The sequence below is a fragment of the Chelonia mydas genome, chromosome 20 (genome assembly GCF_015237465.2).
Source record: "Chelonia mydas isolate rCheMyd1 chromosome 20, rCheMyd1.pri.v2, whole genome shotgun sequence".
Classification (NCBI taxonomy): domain Eukaryota; kingdom Metazoa; phylum Chordata; order Testudines; family Cheloniidae; genus Chelonia; species Chelonia mydas.
In genome coordinates this window covers 9,806,982-9,824,263 of record NC_051260.2, presented here as the reverse complement: position 1 = coordinate 9,824,263, position 17,282 = coordinate 9,806,982, and the positions used below count along the sequence as shown (strand labels likewise).

At 55.6% G+C, this 17,282-nt stretch overlaps 1 long non-coding RNA gene across 1 annotated transcript; it reads left to right on the top strand.

Annotated features, from left to right (window-relative positions):
• Positions 1 to 1,447: 1,447 nt before the first annotated feature.
• LOC119564305 lies at positions 1,448 to 16,347 on the top strand. Its single transcript, XR_005223122.2, has 3 exons — positions 1,448 to 1,617; positions 2,456 to 2,486; positions 15,700 to 16,347. It is a non-coding gene; the product is annotated as an uncharacterized LOC119564305 (long non-coding RNA).
• The last annotated feature ends 935 nt before the right edge of the window (positions 16,348 to 17,282 follow it).

Genomic DNA, 17,282 nt, shown 5'->3' with positions numbered 1-17,282 from the left:
CAGATAGGAGGAGCCAGCGATTTACGGTGAAGGAAGAGCTGAATTCTGTCCTGGTTGCTGGAGTCAAATCAGCTGACTCTGGGTCAGACAACTGATGGTTTGAATCCCTTCTTGGCCAGTTGCATGTGGTGGCTGAGTGCCTATGGTGATGGGCTATGTGCTTGAAACTCATGGATTCAAACCTTGCTTTGTCTCCTACTCAAAGGCCCCTTCTTCTTAAAAAACGGGTACCTGATCCATTGGGTCAGGGTAGTCAGAGGCAGTTGGATTGCTCCCTGGTGTACTGTTAGTTATGAATCTGCCTCAGGTTGGGGGAGCTTTGACCACAAACGGCACAGCCAGGCCAGGAAATCCTAAACAACCATGAATTTAGTACAGTAGCATATACCTCACTCACCCAGTGTGGGGTCTCATGGGCAGGGCCCTGGCCCGAGTTGCAAGATGCCTGGGTTCTTTTCCTTTCTCTGTCACTGGGCGCTGGTGGGTGAATCACGGCCTCTTTCTTTGCCTCAGTTTCCCCATCTGCAAATTGGGGGTAATGACACTGAGCTCCTTCGTAATGTGCATTGAGATCTATTGATAATAAAAACTAGGGATTATTAGTTAAGGGGGCTGATTTTCAGACAGAGCCAGGCCCCTGCCCACTGGAAATCAGCCCCTTTAAGGTGTTTGAAGCTGAGCACCCAAACACGGGGGCAGCCAGGGGTCACTTTTTAAAATAAGTGTCATGTGAGCATTAGCTGTTCCCCCCTCTGTGCTGGCTCTTTAGCCTCAGGCTGGTTGGAAAGGAGCGCTCCCAGCCTGAAAGAAAGGGAGGAAAACAACAGGTTCAGTCCCCGGCTGGGGGATAGGGGTGGGATCCTCAGCCGGGCTCAGCTCTGGGAAGCAGTGGTGCATTTATTCCCCCACACACACACACTCATGCCTCTTGATTCTCCATTCCTCTGTCCTCTTCACTTCATTTCCACAGGAGGTCACATCAGCAGATGAGAATTGGGTAGCGCTTTGCACCGGTGTTAATGCCTGCAGAGAAGTGGGCTCAGATTCTGTATCCCAGATTGCTCGGTGACCGCAATCCACCCAGCACTCTGCCCTCATAACCCCGGATCAGCTTTGTGGCAGGTGCCCTCCCCATCTGGGTGTGACATGGGATGGAGGCAAACTGGGGATGTGGTGTGACGCCGGAGTTGCTTGGGAGTTGTCTGTCTCTTTCAGCTCTCCCAAAATCCCTGGGATGGGATCTCAGCAGAATACGTCATGATGCATATGGGGCAGCAGCCAGACCCTGAGCTGCATATACCGGCCTAGCCAGTCCAGAGGTTGAGCTGACTGGCTGGGTTTACAGCGGTTTGCAAAAAGTCTGTCATAATCTGGGAGCAGCAGTGTGACTAGACAGTGCTTGAAGTACACACTTTGCGTGTGCGCACACACACACACACACACACTTTAAGCATTGCCAGATGAGCATCTATCCCCTTTTCCAGCTGGGCCAAAGTGAGGCTGGGAGAGGCTGATATCGCGGGAGTGTTGCCCACTCCCCCTTTCGCAGGGCAGGGCTTGGCACCGAAGGGCGCAGCTGGGTTTCCGGAGCCACTTCTGACTGCACAGAGAGTTCAGGTAAGTCCCCCGGGAGCAGAGCATCGCCCCTCTGCAGCTAGCACCACGGGCAGTTAAGGGTCAGAGCTCCTGCTGGACCGGATGGCGGGGAGGAGGAGCTAGGAGTGGATGCAGGGCGGTGGGGAGTCAGTTTGATCGTCTCGGAGAAGAGGGAAGCTGTAAAAACCAAGTCAATTCTCCATGGCTCAGTTACTTGCTTCATTTCCTCCCTGTTCTTTCTGATCAATGCAGATCATGTTGGGGCGGGGGGTGTTTAACACAGCAAGAGCGGGCGCGGGAGGCGACATGGGAGGACTGCAAAGTGCCCACGGCAGCAATGAATGGGAAAGACAGAGCCCCGGCCCCACATCCCCTCTCCCGCAAAAGGACCTACTCCTGTGGGGCGCCCTCTGCTCTGGCCACCAGGTTGAACCTAAGTGGTGGGTTAGAGATTTGGCCCTAATAGCTCTTGTGTCGTTTACCCCCTGCACTGCTATCTGTGTGCCCTGGCCTTACCCCAACGGCTGAGCAACTCCCAGGCCCTCAAACACACACGCCGCTGGGAGGTAGGGAAGGGTAGCTCCTAAGCTATTTGTTGCAAGGACTATGCTTTCTTTCTGTGCCTGGCACAATGGGCTCCTGGTCCCTGACTGGGACTCCTAGGCATTACCGTAATACACCTAATAAATAATGTACAGCACCTAGCACACTGAGGTCCCAGATTGTAACAGGAGCTCCTAGGTGCTACCGTAATACACCTAGTAATATACAGCACCTAGCATAACAGGGTCCTGGTCCGTGGCTGGGGCTCATAGGCACTACTGCCAGACAAATAAATAATAATATTCCTGTTTTACAGATTGGGAAACTGAGGCACAGGGTACCCTAAGGTAAGAGTTTCAAAACCCCTTAAGTCTCATAGAAGCCTGAATCCTATGGAAAGTCAATGGATTGGAAGCACCTAATTCACTTAGGCACTTTGGGGAGAAACTGACCTACGTGACTTGCCCAAGGTCACACAGGGAGCCTGCAGCAGAGCTGGGAGCTGAGCCCGGGTCTCCTCAGGCACGGCCCAATGCCCTGCCCACTAAGTCATGCTCCCTCCCCCAGCTGCTTAGCATTCCTCAGATTTGGCCCTCAGGTGTTGCCTCAAACCGCCCCCCGTCTGCTTGCTAAGCTTTGCAGAAGGAGCTAAAGCCCCTGGGTTCTGCTGTGCTAGGACTTGATCGTGCACCCCTGAATTCAATGGGGTCAGGGCCATAGGGCCAATGAAACGCTCCGCCCCAGCACAGAGCCGCTCCAGTGTCATGAAAAAGCAAGTGTGTAGCTTTTAGTGTGGGGGGGGGGAGCCAGGACGCCTGGGTTCTCCTCCCAGCCCCACTGTGGAATCCCTCGTCTCGTTGAAACCGTAGGAAGGAAGCAAAACTTCAAACTGTGTCGGCGTTTAGCCAGAGCACCTGCCTTAATGCCCAGCTGTTGGGAGACCTTGCAGGCTCTCAGGAGAGGCCACTTCCAGTGGCCGGGCGTTCCTGAGACACTGTGCTTGAGCGCCCAGCGAAACCATCCCCTGGCTGAACTCTGCATAACACTCCCTGTGGCACAGCGCCCCCTAGCCCTGCGCTGGGACATTGGGGTCAGTACTGATTGTGAGGGGAGAGCGCCCCCTATTGAGAGCGCTACAACACTCCCTGCAGCACGGCGCCCCCTAGCCCTGAGCTGCGGCTTTGGGGCCAGCACTGACAGCGAGGGGAGAGCGCCCCCTATTGAGAGCCCTACAACACTCCCTGCAGCACGGCGCCCCCTAGCCCTGCACTGGGGCCTTGGGGCCAGCACTGACAGCGAGGGGAGAGCACCCCCTACTGTGCCCCTCACCCCGCACCCTGCACCACAGCAAATTGCGGGCTGGTGCCCTCTGCTGCCCACAGATGCCAGCCATGGGGCATCACCAATCAGAGAACCAGCCAGCTGGAAACCAGTTTAGTCCAAGAGAACAAAGGTGGCCAAAGGGAGGGGGAAAGACAAGCTGCTTTCTGATAGGCTAAGGCAGGGGTGGCCAACCGGTGACTCCGGAGCCCCATGCGGCTCTTCAGAGGTTAATATGCGGCTCGTTCCATAGGCACAGACTCAGGGGCTGGAGCTACAGGCGCCAACTTTCCAATGTGCTGGGGGGGGCTCACTGCTCAACCCCTGGCTCTGTCCCAGGCCCCAGCCCCCAGCCCCCAGCCCCACTCCACTCCTTCCCCCAAGGCCCCCGCCCCTTCCCCGGAGTCTGCCGCGCCCTTGCTCCTCCTCCTCCTCCCCCGCCCCAGCCTCCTGCACATCACAAAACAGCCGATTGCGGCAGGCAGGAGACATGGGGATGAAAGGTTAGGTGCTGATCGGCAGGGCTGCTGGCGGGCAGGAGACACTGGGGGTTAGGGGAAAGCTGACGGGAGGCTGCTGATGTGTTACTGTGGCTTTTTGGCAAGGCACATTGGTAAATTCTGGCTCCTTCTCAGGCTCAGGTTGGCCACCCTTGTCTAAAGCACCGGCCCGGTCCCACCGAGGCGCCAGGTCCAATGCAGGGCTGCTACAGGATTCGGGTTAGAATGCAGCATCCCTGCACTGCCGCTATAATGCAGCGGGAGTCACTCAGCATCCCAGCTACTAAGCCACTGGGCCAAAACGCTGCTCCCCCTCCCTGCCTCTTAAATAGCCCGTGAATCGCCGGGAGCGGGTTGAACGGATCATGGAAAGCCCCATGTCTGGGCCCTGGACCCCCTTCACCTCGGCAGGCTGTACAGCTCTGCTCGTGAAACCGGGCAACCTGCGTGTTCCAGCTCAGGGTAACGAACGGTCCTCGGGCTGAAACCCCAGGCGAAAGGTGGCAGCATGGGCTGGTGGGCTGCGAGGCCTGAGTGTGGATCCTGGCTGACACTCAGCCGGCAGGGGCCCTTGAGCCAGATACCAGGGTCTAGTCCAATGGACTGAATTCGCTTAACAAAACGGTCATTAATGTCGGTCGCTAAACGGGAGCCGAGCCTCTGAGAAAATCTAGCCCTTGCTCCCTGTCTGGGCCCCTCTCTCTCCTCCCGCTCTTTGGGGCAAGGCCAACCTCACACTGTGAGTTTCTGCGGCCCCTGGCACTGATCTCGGTCACAGCCTCTACAAGCAGGTCGTCTTTTTGTTCTGTGTTTGCACTTTAAAGACTAACAGATTTATTTGGGCATAAGCTTTCGTGGGTAAAAAACCCACTTCTTCATATGCACAGAGTGAAATTTACAGATACAGCCATAGATATACTGACACATGAGGAGGTGGGAGTTACCTTACAAGTGGAAAACCAGAGCTGACAAGGCCAATTCAGTCAGGGTGGATGTGGTCCACTCCCAATAACTGATGAAGAGGTGTCAATCCCAAGAGAGGGAAAACATACAAAAGCCAGGAGGAGAACACTTCAATCTCCCTCGACATTTAATAACAGATTTAAAAGTAGCCATCCTGCAACAAAAAAAACATTAAAATCAGACTTCAAAGAGAAACTGCAAAGCTACGATTCATTTGCAAATTTAACACCATTAATTTGGGCTTGAATAGGGACTGGGAGTGGCTGGCTCACTACAAAAGCCATTTCCCCTCTCTTGGTATTGACACCGCTCCAGGCCAATGGGGGCTGCGGCAAGGGCAGTCAGCACGTCCCTCGGCTCGCGCCGCTTCCCGCAGTCCCCAGTAGCCGGGCACAGCCGACAGCGGCCAGCGGGAGCAGCGATCGGCCAAACCTGTGGACGCGGCAGGTAAACAAACCGGCCTGGCCCGCCAGGGGCTTTCCCTGAACAAGCAGCGCCCCTAGTTTGGAAACCACTGTGCGAAATAATGCCCAGGGCCCAGCGAAGCGGGATCCTGCTACATGACTGGAATTCCCAGGTCCTACCCTAATACACCCAATAAATAACGTACGGCACCTAACATAACAGGGGCCTGGCCCATGATTGGGGCAATAAAAGGGACCGGGGGGGGATGATGACACCCATCTTTACTCCTTTTAATCCCCCCACCACACGCCCCCTCAAATCAAGTCCCCGCTCGAGAGAAATTCGCCTCCCATCCCAGCTCAGAGAAACTCTGAACTACGGCTTCTTTGCAGATCCCCGTATTAATCCACAAGGTCAAAGACGTTCCGGTGTTATTAAAAACATAAATGTTGCACACCGGCGAGAGGGAGAAATAATAGACAGGAACAAGTGAGTGGGGGAGAGGGGGCGGAGGGGACAGTAATTGTGCCTCCCCCCCCCACCCCCGGTGTCAAGCTCCATCGAGTGTTGAATGCCATGATTTCAAGACATACACAGAACATTGCTTTTTAATTTAAGCCGTTAAGGTCAGTGGCAGCAAATGGGGCAGTGTTTTAAATTACAATATAAAAAAAGAGGGCGAGAGAGAGAATGAGAAAAAGAAAGACCCAGCCACGGGGAGAGGGAAAGGAACACGAGCAGGAGAGTCGGGGAACGAGAACAGGGGAGGTTGTCTTGGCTGCTTCTCAGCGCCTGGACTTTTCCGCCTCCCCCGAATGGAAGGGAAATGCTGGAAGGAGCTGCTGACGGCAATAGAGGAAGGATGGTGTGACGGTTAGGGGGTTAGCTGTAGATTGGGGGGGCAGGAGGTTAGCCGTACACTGGGGGGGTTAGGGGGCAAGTCATAGATGGGGCGAGATAGGAGGTTAGCCGTAGATTGGGGGGGTTATGGGGGCAAGTCATAGATGGGGCAGGATAAGTAGTTATCTGTAGACTGGGGGAATGAGGATTAGCCATAGATTTGGGGGGTTAGGGGGTTAACCATAGACTGGGGGATTAGGGGGTTAGCCATAGATTGGGGGGTTAGGGGGTTAGCCATAGACTCAGGTTCAGGGGTGCTGAAACAATTTGTACAGTGGGGGTGCTATGAGCCATTGAACCAAACTGTAAACCACAGGCATGAACTTTTCCCCGCCCCGACTCCACCCCTGCCCCGCCCCCTTCCACCCCGTCCCACCCCCGTTCTAACCCCTTCCCCAAAGTCCCCGTCCCAACCACGCCCCCTCCCTGCCCCTATTAGACTCCTTCCCCAAATCCCCACGCCAGCCCCGCCTCTTCCTGGAGCCCACCACGTTCCCCCTCCTCCCCCCTCCCTCCCAGTGCTTGCCGCCGTGAAACACCTGTTTTGTGGCGGCAAGCGCTGGGAGCTAGGGGGAGAAGCGAGGACGCGGCGCGCTCAGGGGAGGAGGCAGAGGCGGAGCAGAGGTGAGCTGGGACCGGGGGGCGGGGCAGGAAGCTGCCGGAGGGTGCAGAGCACCCACCAATTTTTCCCCGTGGGTGCTCCAGCCCCGGAGCACCCACGGTGTCGGCGCCTCTGCTGTAAATCCTGTATGTGATGGAAACCACATCAAGCCAGGGGGTGCAGCAGCCCACCCAGTGCCCCTAGTTCCAACACCTAAACTCAGGTTCAGCTCCCTGCTTTGAAAAATGTACATAGCCCAAGGTCACACAGACACTGGGCACGCTTACCTGGCAAACAAACCCCACCGCAGTGAGTCCCAGAGCCCGGGTCGTCAGACTTGCAGGGCTCGGGCTGCAGCTACGTGTAGCCATGTGAACGTTCCCACTCGGGTTGAGAAGCCCAGCAAGGAGGTTGGAGCTCAGAGCCTGAATGGGAACATCCACACGGCTATTTGTAGCAGGAGCCCCACAAGCATAAGTCGATGCATCCCAGTACTGAGGGCATGGCTCCACTTAAAACACTACAGTGTAGACACCTCCTGCGCCGACGGGAGGGGTTCTCCCGTTCGCCACCTCCCTGACCTCGTCCATCAACCTAGCTCTGGTGACACAGGGACTTCGGTGAACTCAACTATGCCGCTCAGGGGGGGCAGATTTTTCACACACCCCCCCAAGCGATACAGTTATGCTGACCTAATTTTCTAGCATAGGCCAGGCCAGAGACGTGCTGCCATGGGGTTTTGCTTGCAGTGTAGACGTACTTGTAATTGCCAGCTCAGGCGGAAATTCTTGTGCTAGCTCGGAGCCGGCACGCATGCTTAAAAAGAACACTGTAGCTGCCCTCACTATGATCCTAGCCAGGCCAGTGGGGAGAGAAATTTGGGGCCCCTGTACATCATGTTCTCTGGAGCCCCACCTCCCCCCCTTGCACCCCAATAACAGACATTTGGGGGGGGCCTTAAAATTTTCCTCCCTTTCCCCAGCCTTGATCCCATCTAAAACCCTCGATACATACTCTGGGGGCTAATCTGGAGTTCCACGGCGGCTACCCGCCCAGCTTTAGGGCACTAGCTCACGCAGACCTAGCGTGGGTAAAAGGACCTGATCCAGCTCCAGTGTAGACGCACCCTATGTCTCTCGGTGCATCAATTCCCCAGGCTAAGAAAATATCATGGTCCTGTGTGGTGCCCAGACACTGCATTAACGGTGGCTATGCAGGTATTTGAGAGAGCTGAAGACTAGAGCATTATTATGAAATTTATCATACAGTTGTAGCCAGAGATGGCAGCCAAGATCAGGACCCCACTGGGCACTGCACAGACACAGTGAGAGACAGTCCCTGCCCCAAAGAGCAGACAAGATATAGAGGGGGTACAGCAGTGGTTCTCAAACTTTTGTATTGGTGACCCCTTTCACATAGCAAGCCTCCGAGTGTGACCCCCCTTTATAAATTAAAAACACATTTTTATATATTTAACACCATTATAAATGCTGGAGGCAAAGAGGGGTTTGGGGTGGAGGCTGACAGCTCATGACCCCCCCCCCATGTAATAACCTCGCAACCCCTTGAGGGGTCCCGACCCCCAGTTTGAGAATCCCTGGGGTACAGAGAGATGAAGTGACTTGCCCACGGTCACACAGAAAGCTTGAAATGGAGCAGGGACTGGAATCCAAATCTCTCCTGTCCCCGACGCCTGCCCCATCCTTCTTTTTGAAGGGGCCAGCACTTTCTGAAAATCAGGTCCCTTTAAAGTTTAAGGGATCTCGGATTGGGCCCCACAATCACCAGTCACTTTAGAAAATCATAGCCAGGCAAACTTGCAAGCCTCTAAAACTAGACACATTTGGGATTCGCTATGAATTTGAGCTTAAAAGCCACCAGATTCTCATTCATTCTGAGCCAGATTCTGCTCTCTTCCACCAGCACTCAGATGAGACGGGGGGGGACGGCAGTAGAAAACGCGACCATCTGTGTCAATCTGGAGTCACTCCACTGAAGTCAGTGGACTCCAGTTTGGCACCGTTGTAACTGGGAGCAAGATCTGTGTACAGGGGACTATTACAGAACTGCTGTCAGCTTAACAGTCATAGGGGGAGAATAACCTTACCTGGCCAGAACCTAAGCGATGGTTAAAGAAATGATTAGAGAAATAAGTACTTTATAAACACAGATGGATAAAGAGAGAGAGGGAGAGATCTGTGCTACTTGGACATTTTATGATGATTCATGTGGAAAGAATCTTTAAAAGCTTTTCCCAGCCTGTGCTGTTTTCTTTGGCCAGGACCAGGACTCATCAGTTTCAATTTTCTTCCTAGTCAATTTCACAGCCAGGCTGGGATGCTCTCCCCAGAAGCTGCAGTGTCTGGCTCTCAAATTCTATTTATTTGTTGGTTGTTTCCACGGAGATTTTTCTTTTTAATCATCACTGCTCTGATCGGTCTCCACCTTTGGAAAAGCTGATTTTAAAAAAAAAACACCAACAAATGCGCATGGTGGTCCTGGTTTAAGATGCCAGCACCACTGTGATTCCCCGGATCAGGTGCATAGGAAGCTGGCCAGGGAAGTCAGCACTCCTGGGTCTTATTTCCTGGTCTGACACTGATTTGCTGTATGACCTTGGGCAAGTCACTCGGGCCAAAATGTTCACAGATGAGTGCCTCCAGCTCGGAGGTGCCCAACAGGAGACTCCAAATCCCTGCCCCTTTGAAAATGGGGCTTTTACCGACTCAGTCGCACCCTCTGAGACACAAAGACAATGTTCTTGCCTCAGCCCTTCATAAAGTGCTTTGAGATCTAAGGCAGAACAGGGCTAGACGGGAGCTAAGTGTAGCAAGGAGTAAGCCGCGAGGTGCTGATTAAGCTTGTAGCAGGGTGGTCACCCGCTCCTGCCCTGAAGGGCTTGAAGAGAGGGCTTGGGAGAGGGCTGAGGGTGCGAGAGGGCTGCTCCTAGGAAAAGCAGCTAGCCTCGGCTGACTGGGGAAACAGCCACCGCTGTGGCCACGTCCCAGTCAGGGCCCAGCTGGCCTTTATAAGAGGGCAGTGGGCCAGGAGGACACAGTTTCTCTTTAGATGTTAAGATGGAGGGGCCTGACTGCTGGGAGCTGAGCAGGCTACCTAAAGTGGAGCAGGGCTGGGGAAAGGCCTGGGGAGCTCTGGCCTGAGAAACCCCCAGGCTGCAGGCCTTGATGAAGGCCTAGGAAAAGAGTACTGGGGTTGCAGAAGGCAGCCCAAGCGTAGGCAGAAGCAGCAGGTCCAGACCCTCCTTGCCAATGATGAGGGGCAATTATACTGCAGTCTGCCCCAGGGAGCGGGCGCTAGAGGGTTACTGGCAGTAGCCAAAGACTGAGGTGAGGTGGGGATAGAGGGTGGGGGTTCCCTGAGGGGTGGGGAGACCTAGATCTGTGGGGGTACTGCCAGGGGGCAGCACCCTGGCATGAAAGGGGTGCCAGGGTCTGGGAGGGACAGGGGGGCCAGTGGCAAGCGGGCCACCGGCCTGTGGAGGGCGCTCAGGAGGCTGGAAACACGAATTCCCTGGATGACCAGCAGGAGGCGCCGCAGGGGTAAGTCCCGCCCTGCCACAAAGCTGAACTCCATCACATCCCCCCTTCTTGGTTTAGCGTGCAGCATGGGGCTGGCCATGCACCTTCTCCTCCTCGGAAAGGGGAGAGAGATTATAGCAAGTGGCACTGCGCAACTGTGAGAGGCTGGTGCCGTTAGGAGACCTGGGTTCTCCTCCCTGCTCTGTTACTGACTGAGCTTGGGCAGGTAACGTCTCTGCTCTAGGCCTAGGGGCAGCTGGTATAACAGAGCAGCTGCAGGACCCTGGGTTTTGAGGGGAAGTTTTTGATTTATTATGCCCCATGCAGGTTCCAGGAGGGGGCTGGGGAGGAGGTATGTGCTATTCAGCTTCGTGGGTTCATCAGTAATCTCCCTGGACTCCAGAGAGATTACTGATGAACCCACGAAGCTGAGTAACAAATACAGCCGCTTCAGCTGCCCCAGAACCTGCATGGGGCATATCAAACGCTTCTTCCCAGGAGAGTCTGAGAGACACTTTCCTCCGGGCGGTCTGGGAGGGGAGGCGTGGTGCAGCTGCAGCTGGCCCAGGGTTCCTCTAGCCAAAGGGGGGCACTCGGGACTCCTCCGGGCGTGTGTGTGTGTGGGGGGGGGTCTCAGGGCTCCTGCCACGGAGGGAGGCAGCATGGGTAGAAGGGCTGGGGCTAGCCTAGCCTGCTGCCCGTGTCTATGCCTCAATTTCCCTCTTAGCCTGGGCTATGTACAAAGTAGCACCAATTCAGCCCAAGGCATGCCACTGAACCAGTGCCACTTGGCATGTGAACCTCTTTAGCTCAGTTCAGACATGGCTTAGACTGGTCTAGCTTCCACCTGTACATTACCCAACATCCACACCCACAAAGCTGCACCAGCTTAGCCATCTCTTTTACCTTCTTATGTGGTGCCTCCCCATCTTTAGTGTATTTATCCTCACAGCCCTGCCTCACAGGGGGTTATCAGCCCATTGCACAGATGGAGCACTGAGGCACAGAGAAACGAAGCAATTTGCTCAATCGGTAGCAGAGCAGGGATCTAAAGCCAGGTCCCTGGCTAGCGCCCTAACCACTGGGCCATCCTAAGTATCCTCTCTCCCTTTAGTTAAACCAGAGCAGCATCTGTGTGTAGCCAGAGGACAGCTCCAACCAGGGAATCATCCCAGAGGAACGGCTGCAAGCCCAGAGTCCCACAGCTCCCAAAGAAGTGGAGTTTCCACCCTGCCCCCTCCCACATGGGCTCAGAGTAGGGATTCTCATCCCTCCCCAGGAGAAAGAGCAACACCCCCCGCAAGTAACCTCCTCCACCCAATAACCCTGTGTAGGGGGCATACGGCAGGCAGGACTGGGCCCAGCCTGATGCCAGCAGCACCAGGCCACCCCAGCGGAGCCCAGGGAGGGGCTTCAAGGCCACCCCAGCCAGTGCCCATTTTGGGAGATTCTCCCCTTTTTTCCTCCCATCCCCACCCGGGTCAGCAAGGGGAGGGACAGGGTGAGAGCAACAGCCAGAGCCAGACAGGCAGGACTGGGCAAGATTCATCCCTCCACAGCTCTGCTGATGCCCCTCAGTGCTGACCCCCAGCCTCCTGCTACCCCAGTCCTGGCCTCCCAACCCCCCAAAGCTCTGCAGTGCCCCTTGATCCCGACCTGCAACCCTCCCTGCTTTCCGAGCCCTGGGCTCCCTGAATCGCCTGCTACGCTGCACCAGGCCAAGCCATTTGGGGTTGCAGCCAGGTCTTACCAAAAGATAACCAGCCTCAACAGAAAGACCCCAAAGCCTGGTCCAAGCCCAAAGTGGATTTAAACCACGGTTGTGGTTTGAATCCGGTTTCATCTGACTAGTGCCAAACCTGTTACCTGGGGACACTGACCCAGGTGTCAGCCTGGTTCATATCAGCTTAGCTCCCACTGGTAAATTTCCAGGCGGCAGCTAACCCAACACCACCAGCTTTAAACCTATAGGAGGTTCACGCGGTTTAGATTCATGGATCTGGAGACCAGCAGGGAGCATCCACTCGGGCCTCACGTAAGTGTCAAAACCGGGGTTCAGTGAACTGGTTTTCAAAGCAATTTTCATTCAATGGAACATCTGGCCCAAGTGATGGAGAATCCAGCACCTCCCTCCTCCATGGGTGCAGCCCTCCCATCTGCATCTCCTTTCCATTGGGAACCTGCAGCTCCCAGCCCCTGGGATCCTGCCCTGCCTTTGTCTGATGGTTGTAAAGCCCCTGAAGGAGCCGATTTCTCTGCTCACGCCAGGACTTACAGACCACACGCCGCCCAGCGGCCCCTAGGAGAGACCCTCCTCTCTGCCTAATAAGCTCTAGCAAGGGCTTTGGGTGCTGGAGAAACACAGGCAGCATCTTGGCTAACAGCCCCAGGGAGGTGCCTGGTGGCAGGAGGCTATGCCAATGGTTTAGTGGTTTTTCAAGTGACTTCTGGCCTGAGGCGCTGTACTCCCAGCCGTGGGCCACCAGGTGGCAGTAGGTTGTGCCGTTTTTGCCTTCCCAGCTTCTGCTGTCAATGCATAGTACAGGCACCAATCCACAGGTCTGGGGGTTGGGGGACCAGGAATTGCTACTGCCCCTACGGCCCAGGCAGGACACGGGGAGGGAGGCACGGCACCGGCGCTACTCCCGTCCCTTGGGATGAAGCTAGGAGCTGCCGGGCTGTTGGGGGGCAGTGGGGCACTGGCCCTTTGGGGCTCTGCCCTGCGGGATGCTGAGCTCTGTGCGCTCCTGTCCTTGCAGGGCGACAGGGCCCAGGATGGGGGAGGAAGAGGAGCCTGATTGGGGTGGGGGGCTGAGTGCATGGGCCAGGTGGATCTGGCAATGATGGAGCATAGGGGCCCCAGGGTTGGGAGCGGCTCATGGAATTGGGGGCAGAGCCAGGGGCTGCACTGAACGGGGGGGTGGATCTAGGAGGCAGCTGTGGAACTGGGAGGGGAGGGGAGACTTTACCCGCAAACTATCAGTGCAGTGAATGGCACCAGCCCAGCCTGGGGAAATCATTAGCTCCCCTTTGTAAGGTGCCCTGAGATCCCCAATGGATGGGCTGAGCACTGATCCCTCAGGCAAGGGGCAGCTCCAGAGGGGCCCTTCCCGCAGGCCAGGAGAAGGCAGAGCCCGGCATGGAGAGAGCTTGTGTCTGACTGGGCCAATTTCAGGCTGGAGCCAAGGGTTTGTTCAAATGAGCCAGCCCAGCAGATCAGGGTTCTGGTTCTGATCCGAATCTCGCCCACCCCGAGAATTTAGAGAACATGGTTTCAAGTCCATCAGCTGACACACTGAGGGTCCAGATCCCGGGAGAGCGTCAGTAGTCCTGCAGCCTGCCCAGGGATGGCTTAGTAATCTGGCTCTTGGGCTAGGACACCCTCCCCTCCTTGGCATTATGGGTTTGAATCCCAGCTCTGTTTTTCCTGATCCCAGACAGCTTGGTGCATGTGGTGTTCGAGATCTCAGTGCCCTCCTCATTCGCCATCCCTGACTCCCCGCACTGCCCCAGAGGTGGCTGCACTTCAGCTCTCGATTTCAGCATGCCAAGGGCTCTTGGGCCGTAGAAGTTGTTCAAGCCCCACGGCAGACCCTGGGCGGAGCTGACATCACTCATGGAGAGCGCGTGGCTGGCAGGCAGGGTTAGGGGGAGGCCATGGCTGGCTGATAAGCCGGGTTGGAGCAATGATATATGGCCCCGCTGATAAGAAGCGCTGTCCTTAATTGGCCTCGATTGCCTGTATCATCGCTTCACAAGATGAGTGTTGCCGTGTTTTTACACGGCATTGTAACACGCTGTCTGCTCCAGGCCAGGCTCCCTTAAATCAACTCAGAAATGCCTGCACGGGCTAGCGGCTGTCACACTAAAAGCCAGCGGGGCTGGGGGGTGCCAGGGGATAAGGCATCACACCCACTGCTATCCCCGCCTCCCCAGCACTGATAGGAGTGGGACCCTCTCTGGAGCCTCCAAAGGCCCCTTCCTCAGAGAGGGGAAGTAAGATCCTAGAGTACATTCACGGCAGGGCTTGGAATGGAACTCAGCAGGTCTGATTCACGGCCCCCTGTTCTAGCTACGCGCCCATTCAGTGCCAGGAATAGAACCCAAGAGTCCTGATTCCAGTCCCCTGGTCTAAGTACACTCCTGTCAGTGCCAAGAATAGAACCCAGGAGTTCTGGTGCCCATCCCATTCTAGCCATGCTCCTGTCAGCACCAGGAGTCCTAATCCCAACCCCCCGTTCTCACCATGCTCCCTGTCAACACTAGGAATAGAACCCCGGAGTCCTGGTTCCCAATTCCCGTTCTCTCCACATTTCCTGTCAGCACTAGCAATAGAACCCAGGAGTCCTGGCTCCCAATTCCCCGTTCTCACCATGCTCCCTATCAGCGCTAGGAATAGAACCCAGGAATCCTGGCTCCCAATCCCCCGTTCTCACCATGTTCCCTGTCAGCACTAGGAATAGAACCCAGGAGTCGTGGCCCCCAATCCCCTGTTCTCACCACTCTCCCTACTAGTGCCTCTAAGGTCAGGCATCACAGTTACACAGGTGCTAAAATAACAAGGAGTCCTTGTGGGACTTCAGAGATGAACAAATGTATTTGGGCATAAGCTTTCGTGGGTTAGAACCCACTTCCTCAGATGTGTGGAGTGGAAATACAGGAGCAGGTATAAATACATGAAAGGATGGGGGTTGCTTTACCAAGTGCGAGGTCAGTCTAATGAGAGGCTTCAGAGGAGCAGCCGTGTTAGTCTGTATTCGCAAAAAGAAAAGGAGGACTTGTGGCACCTTAGAGACTAACAAATTTATTTGAGCATAAGCTTTTGTGAGCTACAGCTCACTTCATCAGATGCAGTGAGCTGTAGCTCACGAAAGCTTATGCTCAAATAAATTTGTTAGTCTCTAAGGTGCCACAAGTCCTCCTTCTCTTTTTCGTCTAATGAGAGAAATCAATTAACAGCAGGATCCCAAGGGAGGAGAAATAACTTCTGAAGCGGTAAGAGAGGGGCCCATTACAGACAGTTGACAAGAAGGTATGAGTAACAGTAGGGGGAAATTTGTATTGGGGAAATTAAGTTAGTTTTGTAAAGACAGGTGCTAAAAACACCCACCCCAAAGTTTAAACCATCAGTCAAAGTTCACTTTGCCTCTACATGAAGCAGAATTTGCTTACTCTGGCCACGATCCAGCCAGCGGCCCACTTTACCATAAACTGTCCCGGTGGGGGATGAGTCCAGGAGTTTCTATTGTGACAGACCACCAGGGCCTCATTACAGCTTCCCCCCTCCTCCCCGGATGCCTCTATCTGTCCAACCCCGCTGCTTCTCTTGCAGGTCACCTGTCCAAGAGGTGGGTTTCGGGCAGCTGTGGTGCCAGGCTACAAACTACTGACCCCTCCTGGCGAAAGGGCAGGACCGTAGGTGCAGGAGTCAAGTACGTCCTACATAAGCCAGCAACATGGCCAGCATCCCGTGTTCCAAATTGTGAGACTGGGGTAAAAGATCAGGAGACTGGCATAAGAATCGCGAGACTGGCTTTAACATGGGGAGATGGGTGTAAAAACGATGCAACTGGCATGAAAAGATTGGCCTGGAAGTCGTGAGATCATTGTAAAATTGTGAGGTTTGAAAATATCGTGGGGTTTTCTTGGCTCCCTGGTTTCTGAGCCTTTCGGGGTCCCATTACTCCCATTTTCTGCCCTTTCGTGATTTCAATGACAGCTGAGGTTCGCCTGTCACTCTGTGACTCCAGAAGCTGGTGCCTGATGGAACAAAGTCACATCGAATCTCATGACACACTTGGGATCCCTGGGACGCTGCTGCCGAGGAAAGAGGGGCAGGCAGCCCTGGGATCACGGCTCCTTTGTGCTTTTCTTTACCAGTCACCTACACTGTGCTTTGCAAAATCTGGGAGGAGGATCTCACCATCCGCAAGACATGAGACTCCCCTCTCCCTGGGCTCGACCTGCTGGAGGTGGGGGGTGGGAGGGCAAGAGGCATTGGGGGTGGGGGCTACGGTCCCTGTTCAGCCCCACCTCTTGTCTGGATTGAGGACTGGGTCCTCCCAGTCTAATGGTCTCTTGCAGGGGGCTAAATCTGAGCCAGTCTGCCTGGTCCATGCTGGGGGGAGGGATGACCCCTCCTCCCCAGAAGCAACATGCAGGAACCCAGGTGCAGCAGAGATGCCTGGCTCATCTGCTTAATTAGCAGCTAATTGACTGTGGGGGGGGGTGCGGGGGAGGCGCACCGGGCATCGCTCTTCCTGAAAAGCAGCTTGGGGAGCCAGCAGCTCGCCCTGTTTGGATCAGGGCCGGGGGGAAGATCTGATCCCCCCCAGTGCCTAGGGAGATGGTGGGCATCGGCTGGAAAGGGGGGGTCTCAGGAGAGCACTGGGCCCTGTGTGCTGCATAGCTGACTCAGTGACCCACAGCCATGGAGTCGGCGGAGGGGGGGCGAGAGACGGTGCCCAATAAGCCGCCCTGAAGATGGACCCCAGCCCCGGATCTGGACCCAAACTGCCCCATCCTTGAGGGCTTCCGGCTCTGGCCTGTTTGAGGGAGGGGCCCTGAGCTGCTGTCTGCGCTACGGGGAGGCGCCGGGTGGGCAGCGCTGGAGACTGGCGCCTTCTCTCCATCCACAGAACAGGGCCGGTGCCGGCAGTGCCAAAGCGCTCTCCCCCTGCGATGCCAGGGGGACCCCCCACACCCAAGGGACATGAGGGGGGCTCAGGCTCCGTGTCTCAGCCCGTCCTTGGCAGCTGCCCATGTGGTGCCTTTTGGGAGGTGGAAACATGGGCACTAGGTGCTGGGCTGAGACCCCCTGACTCATTACACACCACGGTGGAAGGGGTGGTTAAATGCAAAGGCTGCCAATCCCTGAGGGTCACATGGCTCCCAGTCCCCCCCCCCCCCAGGGCA